The 13589-nt window shown below is 47.3% G+C and overlaps 1 protein-coding gene across 1 annotated transcript in view; it reads right to left on the minus strand.

Moving 5' to 3' along the window:
• Nucleotides 1-8060, minus strand: part of REM1 (RRAD and GEM like GTPase 1) — a 79781-nt gene extending 71721 nt beyond the window's left edge. Inside the window, exon 1 of the mRNA XM_085619539.1 lies at nucleotides 6658-8060. The gene's annotated coding sequence lies outside the window, so the exon portion shown is untranslated. The remainder of the gene's footprint in view (nucleotides 1-6657) is intronic.
• Nucleotides 8061-13589: the final 5529 nt, after the last annotated feature.

The following is a 13589-nucleotide window of genomic DNA, read 5'->3' on the forward strand; positions in this document are numbered from 1 at the left end:
TGTCAAATTTGGAGATTACAAAAACAACATGGCTAAGGAATGAAACAGTGAAGAGAATTATGGAATTTGAGTCAAACTTTCTAACTTGGGGGATTCGCTTAAAAATAATGGGAATAACAGGTTACCCCGAACCACTACGCCAGGTACATAAAGAGAGACAAATCCACGAGCCAACAAGCAAGCTACCACAAGGTAAAACTGAAAGCGTCCTAAAGGGGGCTAGAAGCCACTCACCGTCCAGGACAAACAGGCAAGACCAACGCCCAATTGACCAAACTGACTGGAACTGGATAGCAAGGACAATAAGCACAAGGTCCGGAAAGTCTTGACAAAACACTCAACAAAATCCAGTCATACAGCAACAACTAAGAATATGTTCTTGGAATATTAATGGCTTAGGAAATAAAAGAGACGACCTCCAGTTACTTTCCTATCTTCAAACATTTGATGTAATAGCCTTACAGGAGACCTGGCTAGAACAACCATTTCATATCCAAGGCTTTAACACATATCACCTCCCAGCGATTAGAATCACGAAATACGGCCATCCAAAGGGTGGTCTTACAATATACACCGCAATAAAGACCTTTAACGAATCAAAGTACACAAATGCGAAACAGACAGGCAACAACTGCATCCTCACAATAGAACTAGAAGTGAGGGGAAAAGGTTCAAACAAAATCTAAGGTTGACGAATGTATATCTACATCCCCGGGGGAAAAAAACAGGAATGTCCATCCTGGTAGAAGAGATCTCAAAAACATTGATAGAGACAGCGAACACAAGCCTCATAGTTACAGGGGACTTCAATATGTTTCTAGGAGGGCCTCAAACAAGGGACACATCGTTAGAAGAACTGTTCCTTGCATGGGAAATCCCACAACAAGCAACAAGCAAATGGGCTAACCAAAACCGGTTGTCAAGCTCAAGCACCAAGGACTTAGAACACCTTAATCTGGCAGCACTAAATGGCCGCTTTGCAAATGATAACCCCCCGTCAGCTACCTTTCATAATTCAACAGTCAGCTCCTCTATAGACTTCACATTTGTATCCTTGCACCTCTTCGCAAAAATCACGGATTTCCGAATTGGCACAATGTCTGCTAGCGACCATCAGCCCCAAGAATTTGGTCTCAACTTCCTGGATGTGGTGCAAGCCAGACCAGTGATAAACATGGATTGTTCACTGCAGTTGGTACAAAAAAGAATTAAATGCAACACGTCAAACCTGGCAGGCCTTACAACTGACGCAAAAAGCTGGTGGGAAAAGTGCATCACAAATAACACTGAGTACCTAAACGCTTGGGAACATTTCACGAGTAGCCTGGGACAGGCCCACACAAGGAAATCTAAGACACGGCATCAAAGCTATAAAAGTCAAGGAGAGAGAACTGACTTAACTGGCAACCGCGACAAGGCCTCAAATCAAAACATCAAGATAAAGCTCCTGAAAAGTAACATCAATAAATTGCTGCGTAAACTACATCGCGACGGACCGGACCCATTAATCCAATTGGAGATGCAAAACTTAAAACAGGAAAAAAAGAGAATTATTTGGCAGGGTAAAAGGGAAGAAGAGGAAGAAATGTGGGCAAGATTTCTACACGATGCTAAAGGAACCAACACAAGCCGAAGATTCTGGAAAACAGTTAATTCACTCCAGAACCCCAGGACTCCGACCATTGACTCCTATGTATCCGAGGAAGCCTGGGCCAATCATCTCCAGGCACATTTCAACACAGCGTCACAGCCCCCAACCACCAGGCGAATGGATAAGATCAAAAATAGCCCAACATGGACGTTACAACTGGGTAGGAATGCATTTGACCCTACGGAAAAACAAATAATAAGCAGGATTGCGATGGGGAAAGCGGAGGGGGCGCCAGGCCCTAATGGGATTCCCCCAATATTGTATAAACAAAATCCGGACTATTGGGCAGCAGCCCTAGTGCCCCTCTTCAAGCAGATAACAGACACTGCAACTATCCCAGCATCATGGAAAGGCTCGATAATAGCACCAATACATAAGAAGGGCAATGTAAAGGATCCAAAAAACTATAGATTAATAGCCCTAATTGACAACGAAGCCAAATATTACGCCGGTCTCCTATTAGAGGAGCTTCAGGACTGGACAGAAGAAAATGCAGTTATTCCTATAACCCAGACAGGATTCCGTAAACAAATGGGTACAACATCAAACATGTTAGCTCTCTCGCTCCTCATTGACGCTACAAAGGCAGCTAACCTCCCCCTGTATGTATGCTTCATTGACTTCACCTCAGCATTTGACACAGTCAACAGAAACCTACTATGGGAAAAACTGAAAAAAAAGAACATCCCATCAGGCCTTCTTACACAGCTGATCCTACTTCACACGGACACATGGGTCCAAGTCAAGCTAGGGCCAGGAGATTTCCTTTCAAGAAAAATAACGACCACGAAAGGTTTAAAACAAGGCTGTGTCCTAGCTCCAACACTCTTCAACATTTTTATGTCCGACCTGGCACAACTGCTGGACGAAACTAACTCTCATGCCCCTAGCCTAGGAGGCCTCACTATCTCCAACTTAATGTATGCTGACGACATTGCCCTAATAAGCAGAACACCGATAGGGCTACAACATCTGATCAGCACCACGTTTAAGTACTCGATAGACAATAACCTTACCATCAATCTTTCAAAAACCAAAACAATGAGGATTAACGCAATAAGGTCATCAGCAGGATTTCACTGGCACATGGGAGGATCCATACTGGAGACTGTAGAGGAGTATAGGTACCTGGGGGTAATCTTTGATAGAAAGGGCTCATTCAACCAGCAAAAGGAAACAATAAAACGGAGGGGCACTAGCGTAGGGATTGCACTAAGGAACCTCAAAACAAAAGCAGTTGGCCGAAGCTTTACACCTCTGCTTCAAGTGCTACAGGCAAAACTAACATCGGCCCTGACCTACGGTAGCGAATGCCTCCGAGGAAGGGACGCCCAGCAATGGAATAGCACAATAGCGAAGGCAATGAGAATAATCTTCAGTCTGCCCAACTACACCTCCCAGGCACAAATTAGGCTGGAATTTGGCCTGAGAAACCAAACTCTAGAGCGAATGGGTGCCTATGCCAAAAGTTGGCACAAAATAAAGAGAGGGGAACCTACAACCCTAAATCACCACCTATGGAAAGAGATGGAAAGCAAGAGCAAGAGCGCGGCCGCGCTACATCTTAACCACTCCTTAAATTCTTTGTGTCTTCAAGAAGCCTGGATGAGCAGCGTATCTCATAACATCTTTAAACAATTGGTCAACAAATCAGTTAGATCCTTGTCGTTAATCGAGGACAAAGCAAGCCTAGCAACCCGGGCCCATGGCTGGACAGTCATTCAAAGCTACACAACCAGCCACTTCCAAAGCTACCTAGGAATCGGGTTTACTAGGCGTACAAAGGAGAAGTTCCTACGTCTACGGCTGGGCCAACTGCCAGTGCAAAACCATCTTCCTCCATGGTTAAGACCTAAAGAAACTATCAACTGCCGAGTTTGTGGGAACTCAAAGGAAGACATCCTCCACCTACTATGCACTTGTAAAGGTCTAGACGCAGAGCGTAGATCCCTCCTAAAAAAGCATTTCAACAGGCTGGGCATAAGAACACGCCGGCAGGCAGTAAAGGCCTGCTTGGACGGAGCGAACATTCAATTAGCAAGCCACGTCGTCAAATTCTTGGACAAAGCAGTTAAGAAACAAGAATGACAGAGGGCGAAAACAGGCCGACGCATACTAACGAAGTGAAACCCAAAATTGATAGAAAAACATTTGCTTGATATGGGTAATGGCCGATATCCGAATGGTAAAAACAGGACACAATAACACTGCAGGGGTGCCCCATGATCCAACAGGCCCAGCAATAAACACCATAGCTTGGACAATACTCAGGCGCAAAACAAACTGACTTTCCTTTTCACAGAAATCATCATAATTACCCTTTTTGTTTTTATTTGAAGCTAATCTTGTTGTAAATATATATTTGTCATTTTCTCTTTTAATCCTCAATTGTATTTAACTCATGGTTTTTATATGTCAATAATTGCAATGGTTTTAATTAACTGAGCAATAAAGATTCTATTCTATTCTATTCTGGTGGGCATGGCACCACAAGTCCTGCTGCAGTCCTCCGCAGGGATTGGCGGGGATGACACCACAAGTCCTGCTGCAGTCCTCCACAGGGATTGGTGGGCTTGGCACCACAAGTCCTGCTGCAGTCCTCCGCAGGGATTGGTGGGCTTGGCACCACAAGTCCTGCTGCAGTCCTCCGCAGGGATTGGCGGGGATGACACCACAGGTCCTGCTGCAGTCCTCCACAGGGATTGGTGGGCTTGGCACCACAAGTCCTGCTGCAGTCCTCCGCAGGGATTGGTGGGCTTGGCACCACAAGTCCTGCTGCAGTCCTCCGCAGGGATTGGTGGGGACGGCACCACAAGTCCTGCTGCAGTCCTCCGCAGGGATTGGTGGGCTTGGCACCACAAGTCCTGCTGCAGTCCTCCGCAGGGATTGGCGGGGATGACACCACATGTCCTGCTGCAGTCCTCCGCAGGGATTGGTGGGCATGGCACCACAAGTCCTGCTGCAGTCCTCCGCAGGGATTGGTGGGCATGGCACCACAAGTCCTGCTGCAGTGCTCCGCAGGGATTGGTGGGGTTGGCATCACAAGTCCTGCTGCAGTCCTCCGCAGGGATTGGTGGGCATGGCACCACAAGTCCTGCTGCAGTGCTCTGCAGGGATTGGTGGGGTTGGCACCACGGGTTCTGCTGCAGTCCTCCACAGGGATTGGTGGGGTTGGCACCACAATTCCTGCTGCAGTCCTCCGCAGGGATTGGTGGGGTTGACACCACAAGTCCTGCTGCAGTCCTCCGCAGGGATTGGTGGGCATGGCACCTCCTCCGCAGGGATTGGTGGGCATGGCACCTCCTCCGCAGGGATTGGTGGGCATGGCACCTCCTCCGCAGGGATTGGTGGTCATGACACCACAAGTCTTCCTATGAGAGGCACCAATGGGTAGGGCAGATGAGTCCTCTGTGGAAGTGGCTCTTGGCCCCCTACGGGCAGAGGCTGCGATGGATGTACACTGCACAGTGACCCCAACGGTGAGTATGCCCACTGTGCCCCCATGTTAGAAAGTGATAGGATTGGTGGAGCAGGGCAGTTTATTTATTTCTTCATTTTAATATAGCGCGAACCTCACCCAGAGGTGTCAGAGCGAAGTAAATTACATACAGAATGAGAGTAGCATGGAAGTAGGTTAAACTACTGACAGGTACTCGCAGTTAAAGGTACAGATTAACAAGTTACAGATACATCCAAGACTACATAATGCGAAAAGCAAAAGTCACCCCTCTGCCATTCCTGCTGTGGCCCCTCAGAGCGACCCCTGCTGGGCGTGGAAGAGATGTGACCCCCACGATGCCTTCTGCAGGAGTGACGAGGGTTACACTGACACAACACTGCCTTCAGGGACACTGCTCCCTGCCCCTTGTCCTGGCTGCACCACTCCCCTGTGTTCCCAGAGGGCGGGGCGCGGTGACGTACCACGTGGCCCGGTAGGTGAGACGCCTTCTTTCCACCTTGCCAGCCTAGGATCCCATTTCATGATCTCACCTGTAACCCTACCCGAGCCGCTGCCATGGCAAAGGGGGAGCTTCCAAAACACTAAAAAATTCAAAAGGTCTCTAATGACGCGGACATTCTCCTCGGAGCAGGAGACGGTTGCACCAAAGGTCCAATAACACAGCTAATAATATTGCAAAATAGTGCCACATGTGTGCCCTGAAGCAACTATCAGGGGCATGTAGCACTTTGAAAAATGTATAGGAGATGTAAATGAAAACACACAAACACATGACAACTGCAACATTAACACTAACAGATAATTGTGTTGCAGTTTTTACAGAATATAAAATGGTGTTAAATTCAAAATCTCACTCAAGCTTTGGTTTTGCAGTTACAATGTTTCACATTCCTCTGAGGGAAATTTCAGCTGTCCATTTACAAATTGTTTTCAATGGACAAGCTTGGGGGTAAGCGAGAAACAAATCGATTGGGTAATTAAAAATGCAAGCGATAGAATCAATAAACTCTATCAGACACCAACAGCCAGCCACGAGAGGGGAATTAAATCAGTAACCATCAGACGTCAATAACAGCCACAAACAGCAGCTGAAACCAAACTAACCCCCTGTATCAACCCAGCGGATGTCCAAAACCTTGTCTGCCAGCAAACGGCCCAGTGGCAACCATTGTAACTGGGAAGTTTCATGAAAGGAAAGAGCTTGTCTGATTTTTTTTTTTTATGTGTAAGCTGTTGATTTGGGACGGGTTGCTATTTGCCACTTTGCTGCTATTTCCAATGTCGATGTCGTTGGCCCAAGATGTGTCCTGTAGCCAGAGTTTTACATCACTTTTTGGAAGAGGAAAATGACAGATTCCCTGGATGAAGTCGGGGGCACAGTTATCACTGGTGCAGCGGGTGCAGCGGCACCGAGGCCCATTGAACTTGGATAATATCTGTTTCTACTACCCCAAGCGCAGCCTAAAGGGACATTTTCCTTGCTTGCACCAGGGCCTGCGGCCTCCTTGCTACGCTGCTGCACGAAGTCACCCCCTTGCACACTCACCTCGGGTGCTGCCGGAGTGTCTCCAAGACTTCGCCCCTTCCGACGCCTCTCTGGTGCTGCTGTCTCACTGCACAGTCCGTCTGGGATGCTTGTCTGCTGTAGCAGTCTGCCCGCTGGACCCCTCCGTTTTCAGTCTCTCTTGGAGACACTATGGTACTGTAGCTTTAGCGCCTTGTAAGGGGTATGAAGCGCTATACAAATGCAATTACAATTATAGAGTGCCTCTTTGTTTGTTTGGTATGCAGATGTCTCTACTACTGCCGTTTACACCGAAAGCAGTCGAATTAAAAGAGCTTGTTTCTGTGTGATGGAGTGTGTCTCTTCGTGGGACTGCGCGCCTGTCAGAGTCCACGCTGAGAGGATCTGTCCTAAAAACTGTGTTTCGTGCAGGTTTCTTAATCAAACTTCGTTATTTCCCTATTCCTGAGGCGCGAGTGTGTCCCATAGACTTACACATTCTCTTGCACGTCGCTCGTCGTCTTGTGCGGTCTCTTTCCTCCGGCTCCGAGCGTCTGTTCTCCTAGAGACTGCGCATGTTTGCCCTCAGAGGCAGCTCCATGGTGTCTCACAGGCTCCCTAAATGTGGTCTCTTAGTCAGGGCCCACTCTCTTCTCTCGAACTCTAGATAGGTTTTGTCACCAAGGCTGTCTCCTGACAGAACTTTTTTAGTGGTTCGTGTTCACGGTGATGTCTCTTTTCTGTTGTAGTGTCATGAATGGAATATTCGGTCTTAATAGAGTTCTCATGAAGGGGGAAGGGAGCGCTTTTCTCAAGGCCTGTTCTCTCAGAAGTATGATGTCTCTTCTCCCATGTTATAGTCACTCTCTAGTGCACTTTGAATTTGGATGGGATGTCCCTTTTCTCTACGTCTCTTGTTCCAGGCCCAGCCTGGGAGCAGCTCGTCGGTTCCTAAAGCACCCTGCGGTGCACTTTATCTTTGGAGAGATGTCTCTTTTCTCAGGGTCTGTTTCCCCAGGTTCTGGTTGTCTCGTCTCCAAGGCTAATGATCTCTAGGTGCTCGTCTGCCTCACGTGCACTCTCCAGTGTTCTCTGCCTGTGAAAGGGAGTCTCTTTTCTCAACTCTGTTTTCCCATATTTTGGTTGTCTCTTCTTCCAGTCTCTAGCGGGTTTTCTGTCCCGAGTATTTCTCACTCTTTGGAGCTGTCTTTGGGGGGCTGTCTCTTTTGCTCGTTCTTCTTTCCCAGGCCGGTCCTGAATGTCGCAGGTTTAGCTCAGTGGCTTTTCTGTTCCGGATATATAGATCCTTACTTCTTTTCCTGTGTCTCCGGAGTGGCGTCTCTTTTCTCAGGATCTCACTTTGCCTTGTTTTGGGTGTCTCTGGTCACAGCTAGAGTTGTTCTGTCTCTTTTCCTCTGCATCTCTCACTTGTTCTGTTTTACTCTGTGTCCCGGGCAGAGACGTGCAGCCCCCAGAGGACAGGCTCCGCCCTCCACCAGGAACATGACACCACCCCGACTCCATAAACTGCATCCGCCCTACAAACTCTGCGCAGCATCATTTACTCCGGGTACCAGCCTGCCAGGCGGGGGCTAGGGGTACCATACCACGTGACCCTGCTCCTGGCAGCATCACACTTTGACTCAGAGTGCGCGGTCCAAAACACCACAACTGTGGGACAAGATACACATCATGTTACAATTTAAGAAGTTTGTAACTTTGACATTTGCAAAATATTGATGTAGCGCTGGACTCGTTCCAAGACCCTTGTAGATTCGTGTTTAGCGCGAGGGAAGCTGTCAGGCGGCCCGGAAGACCCCCTGACCGTGGGGTCCACGCCTTTGCTGCAAGAGGAGTCTGCCTGTAACAAGAACTTTGAGATGCTACAAGCGTCTTATGTGAACCTGGGGTCAGCTGCCCCTAAGGGTGCAGCGTTGAATTCCACAATCACATGTAAAGGAAGAGCAGTTCCACACTGCCCGCTTCCTGCTGAGACTGTCCAGGGTTAGAGCCCAGCTCGGACTGGGTGGAGCTGTCCGATTTAGAGCACTGGGTCAGTACCGAGGCGTGCTGGGCTGCCCCAGTGCATGGCAGCCCGGCTGAGAAGAGTCTGTCATGTTTGCCCACAGCGTCCGCGGCCAGACCTGCTCGATTCCCTAAACCCCGAAGAGAAACGGTGGCATTTTCAGAGAAGGTGTTTCTCACCCTCTTCACCGAGCTGTGCTTCTATGATCGCATGAGTAGTAGTGTTAGCAGCAGAGCATTCAAGGGGCGGGGGCTGTTCGGTACTGCGGGCCTGCGCCTGTCTACTTCAGAGTAGAGTAGAGTCCCTACACTCCTTAGCACGGCGGCAACACATTTATGGGAGAGAACCTGCACCTACTAGGGTAGAGGAGAGTACCTACACCTACTAGAGTAGAGGAGAGTACCTACACCTACTAGGGTAGAAGAGAGTACCTACACCTACTAGAGTAGAGGAGAGTACCTACACCTACTAGGGTAGAAGAGAGTACCTACACCTACTAGAGTAGAGGAGAGTACCTACACCTACTAGGGTAGAGGAGAGTACCCACACTTCTGAACACTGCTACAATACATTTATGGGCCACTACCTGCACCTACTAGGGTAGAGGAGAGTACCTACACCTACTAGAGTAGGGTACCCACACTTCTGAACACTGCTACAATACATTTATGGGAGAGTACCTGCACCTAGTAGAGTAGAGTACCTGCACCTGGTTGAGTAGAGTAGAGAACCTGCACTTCTCAGCACGGCTGCAATACATTTAATGGGAGAGAACCTGCACCCACTAGAGTAGAGTACCTGCACCTACTAAAGTTGAGTAGATTACCTGCACTTCTCAGCACTGCTCCAATACATTTATGGGAGAGTACCTGCACCTACTAGGGTAGAGGAGAGTACCTACACCTACTAGAGTAGAGTACCCACGCTTCAGAACACTGCTACAATACATTTATGGGACAGTACCTGCACCTAGTAGAGTAGAGTACCTGCACCTGGTAGAGTAGGGTTAGAGAACCTGCACTTCTCAGCACAGCTGCAACACATTTATGGGAGAGTACCTGCACCTAGTAGAGTAGAGTACCTGGTACAGTAGAGTACCTGCACCTAGTAGAGCAGAGTAGAGAACCTGCACTTCTCAGCACGGCTGCAATACATTTAATGGGAGAGTACCTGCACCTACTAGAGTAGAGTACCTGCACCTACTAAAGTAGAGTAGATTACCTGCACTTCTCAGCACCGTTCCAATAAATTTAATGGGAAAGTACCAGCACCTACTAGAGTAGAGACCCACACTTCTGAGCACTGCTACAATACATTTATGGGAGAGTACCTGCACCTACTAAAGTAGAGTACCCACACTTCTGAACACTGCTACAATACATTTATGGGAGAGTACCTGCACCTACTAGGGTAGAGTACCCACACTTCTAAGCACTGCTACAATACATTTATGGGAGAGTACCTGCACCTATTGGAGTAGAGTAGAGTACCTACACCTACAAGAGTACCCACACCTCTGAGCACTGCTACAATACATTTATGGGAGAGTACCTGCACCTATTGGAGTAGAGTACCTGCACCTACCAGAGTAGAGTACCCACACTTCTGAGCACTGCTAAAATACATTTATGGGAGAGTACCTGCACCTATTGGAGTAGAGTAGAGTACCTACACCTACTAGAGTAGAGTACCCACACTTCTGAGTACTGCTACGAAACAGTTATTGGAGAGTGCATGCACCCATTAGAGTAGAGTACCTACACCTACCAGAGTAGAGTACCCACACTTCTGAGCACTGCTAAAATACATTTATGGGAGAGTACCTGCACCTATTGGAGTAGAGTAGAGTACCTACACCTACTAGAGTACCCACACCTCTGAGCACTGCTACAATACATTTATGGGAGAGTACCTGCACCTATTGGAGTAGAGTACCTGCACCTACTAGACAGTACCTGCACCTATTGGAGTAGAGTAGAGTACCTGCACCTACTAGAGTAGAGTACCCACACTTCTGAGCACTGCTACAATACATTTATGGGAGAGTGCATGCACCCATTAGAGTAGAGTACCTACACCTACCAGAGGAGAGTACCCACACTTCTGAGCACTGCTAAAATACATTTATGGGAGAGTACCTGCACCTATTGGAGTAGAGTAGAGTACCTACACCTACTAGAGTACCCACACCTCTGAGCACTGCTACAATACATTTATGGGAGAGTACCTGCACCTATTGGAGTAAAGTACCTGCACCTACTAGACAGTACCTGCACCTACTGGAGTAGAGTAGAGTACCTGCACCTACTAGAGTAGAGTACCCACACTTCTGAGCACTGCTACAATACATTTATGGGAGAGTACCTGCACCTATTGGAGAAGAGTAGAGTACCTGCACCTACAAGAGTAGAGTACCCAGACTTCTTAGTACTGCTACAATACATTTATGGGAGAGTACCTGCACCCATTAGAGTAGAGTACCTACACCTACTAGAGTAGAGTACCCACACTTCTGAGCACTGCTACAATACATTTATGGGAGAGTACCTGCACCTATTAGAGTAAAGTACCCACACTTCTGAGCACTGCTACAATACATGTATTGGAGGGTACCTGCACCTATTGGAGAAGAGTAGAGTACCTGCACCTACTAGAGTAGAGTACCCACACTTCTGAGCACTGCTACAATACATTTATGGTAGAGTACCTGCACCTATTGGAGAAGAGTAGAGTACCTGCACCTACAAGAGTAGAGTACCCACACTTCTGAGCACTGCTACAACACATTTATGGGAGGGTACCTGCACCTATTAGAGTAGAGTATCCACACTTCTGAGTACTGCTACAATATATTTATGGGAGAGTACCTGCACCCATCAGAGTAGAGTAACTACACCTACTAGAGTAGAGTACCCACACATCTGAGTACTGCTACAATATATTTATGGAAGAGTACCTGCACCCATCAGAGTAGAGTACCTACACCTACTAGAGTAGAGTACCCACACTTCTGAGTACTGCTACAATACATTTATGGGAGAGTACCTGCACCCATTAGAGTAGAGTACCTACAGCTACTAGAGTAGAGTACCCACACGTCTGAGCACTGCTACAATACATTTATGGGAGATTACCTGCACCTATTAAAGTACCCACACTTTTGAGCGCTGCTACAATACATTTATGGGACAGTACCTGCAGCTATTGGAGAAGAGTAGAGTAACTGCACCTAAAATAGTAGAGTACCCACACTTGTGAGCACTGGTACAATACATTTATGGGAGAGTTCCTGCACCCATTAGAGTAGAGTACCTACACCTACTGGAGAAGAGTTCCAACACTTCTGAGCACTGCTACAATACATTTATGGGAGAGTACCTGCACCTATTAGAGTAAAGTACCTACACAGAGTAGAGTACCCACAGTTCTGAGCACTGCGAAAATACATTTATAGGAGAGTACCTGCACCTTATTACGGTAGAGTACCTACACCTACTAGAGTAGGGTTACCACACTTCTGAGCACTGCTACAATACATTTATGGGAGAGTACCTGCACCTTATTAGAGTAGAGTACCTACACCTACTAGAGTAGGGTTCCCACACCTCTGAGCACTGCTACAATACATTTATGGGAGAGTACCTACACCTATTAGAGTAAAGTGCCTACACCGACTAGATTAGAGTACTCATACTTCTGAGCACTGGTACAATACATTTATGGGAGAGTATCTGCACCTACTGGAGTAGAGTAGAGTGCCTACACCTACTAGATCAGAGTACCCACACTTCTGAGCACTGCTACAATACATTTATGGGAGAGTACCTACACCTACTAGAGTTGAGTACCCACACGTCTGAGCACTGCTATAATATATTTATTGGGAAAGTACCTGCATAGAGTAGAGGACCCACACTTTTGAATACTGCTACAATACATTTATTGCACCTATTGGAGTAGAGTAGAGTACCTACACCTACTAGAGCAGAGTACCCACACTTCTGAGCACTGCTATAATATATTTAATGGGAAAGTACCTGCATACAGTAGAGTACCCACACTTCTGAACACTGCTTGAATACATTTAGGGGAGAGCACCTGCACCTACTAGAGTAGAGTACCTGCACCTACCAGAGCATAGTAGATTACCTGCACTTCTCAGCACTGCTCCAATACATTTAATGGGAAAGTACCAGCACCTACTAGAGTAGAGGACCCGCACTTCTGAGCACTGCTAAAATACATTTATGGGAGAGTACCTACACCTATTAGAGTAGAGTACCCACACATCTGAGTACTGCTACAATATATTTATGGGAGAGTACCTGCACCCATCAGAGTAGAGTACCTACACCTACTAGAGTAGAGTACCCACACTTCTGAGCACTGCTCCAATACATTTATGGGAGAGTACATGCACCCATTAGAGTAGAGTACCTACACCTACTAGAGTAGAGTACCCACACGTCTGAGCACTGCTACAATACATTTATGGGAGAGTACCTGCACCTATTAGAGTAAAGTACCCACACTTCTGAGCACTGCTACAATACATTTATGGGAGAGTACCTGCACCTATTGGAGAAGAGTAGAGTACCTGCACCTAAAAGAGTAGAGTACCCACACTTGTGAGCACTGGTACAATACATTTATGGGAGAGTACTTGCACCCATTAGAGTAGAGTACCTACACCTACTAGAGTAGAGTTCCCACACTTCTGAGCACTGCTACAATACATTTATGGGAGAGTACCTACACCTATCAGAGTGAAGTACCTACACAGAGTAGAGTACCCACAGTTCTGAGCACTGCTACAATACATTTATGGGAGAGCACCTGCACCTTATTAGAGTAGAGTACCTACACCTACTAGAGTAGGGTTCCCACACCTCTGAGCACTGCTACAATAAATTTATGGGAGAGTACCTACACCTATTAGAGTAAAGTG

Source organism: Triturus cristatus, chromosome 7 (genome assembly GCF_964204655.1).
Source record: "Triturus cristatus chromosome 7, aTriCri1.1, whole genome shotgun sequence".
In the NCBI taxonomy this organism is placed as follows: domain Eukaryota; kingdom Metazoa; phylum Chordata; class Amphibia; order Caudata; family Salamandridae; genus Triturus; species Triturus cristatus.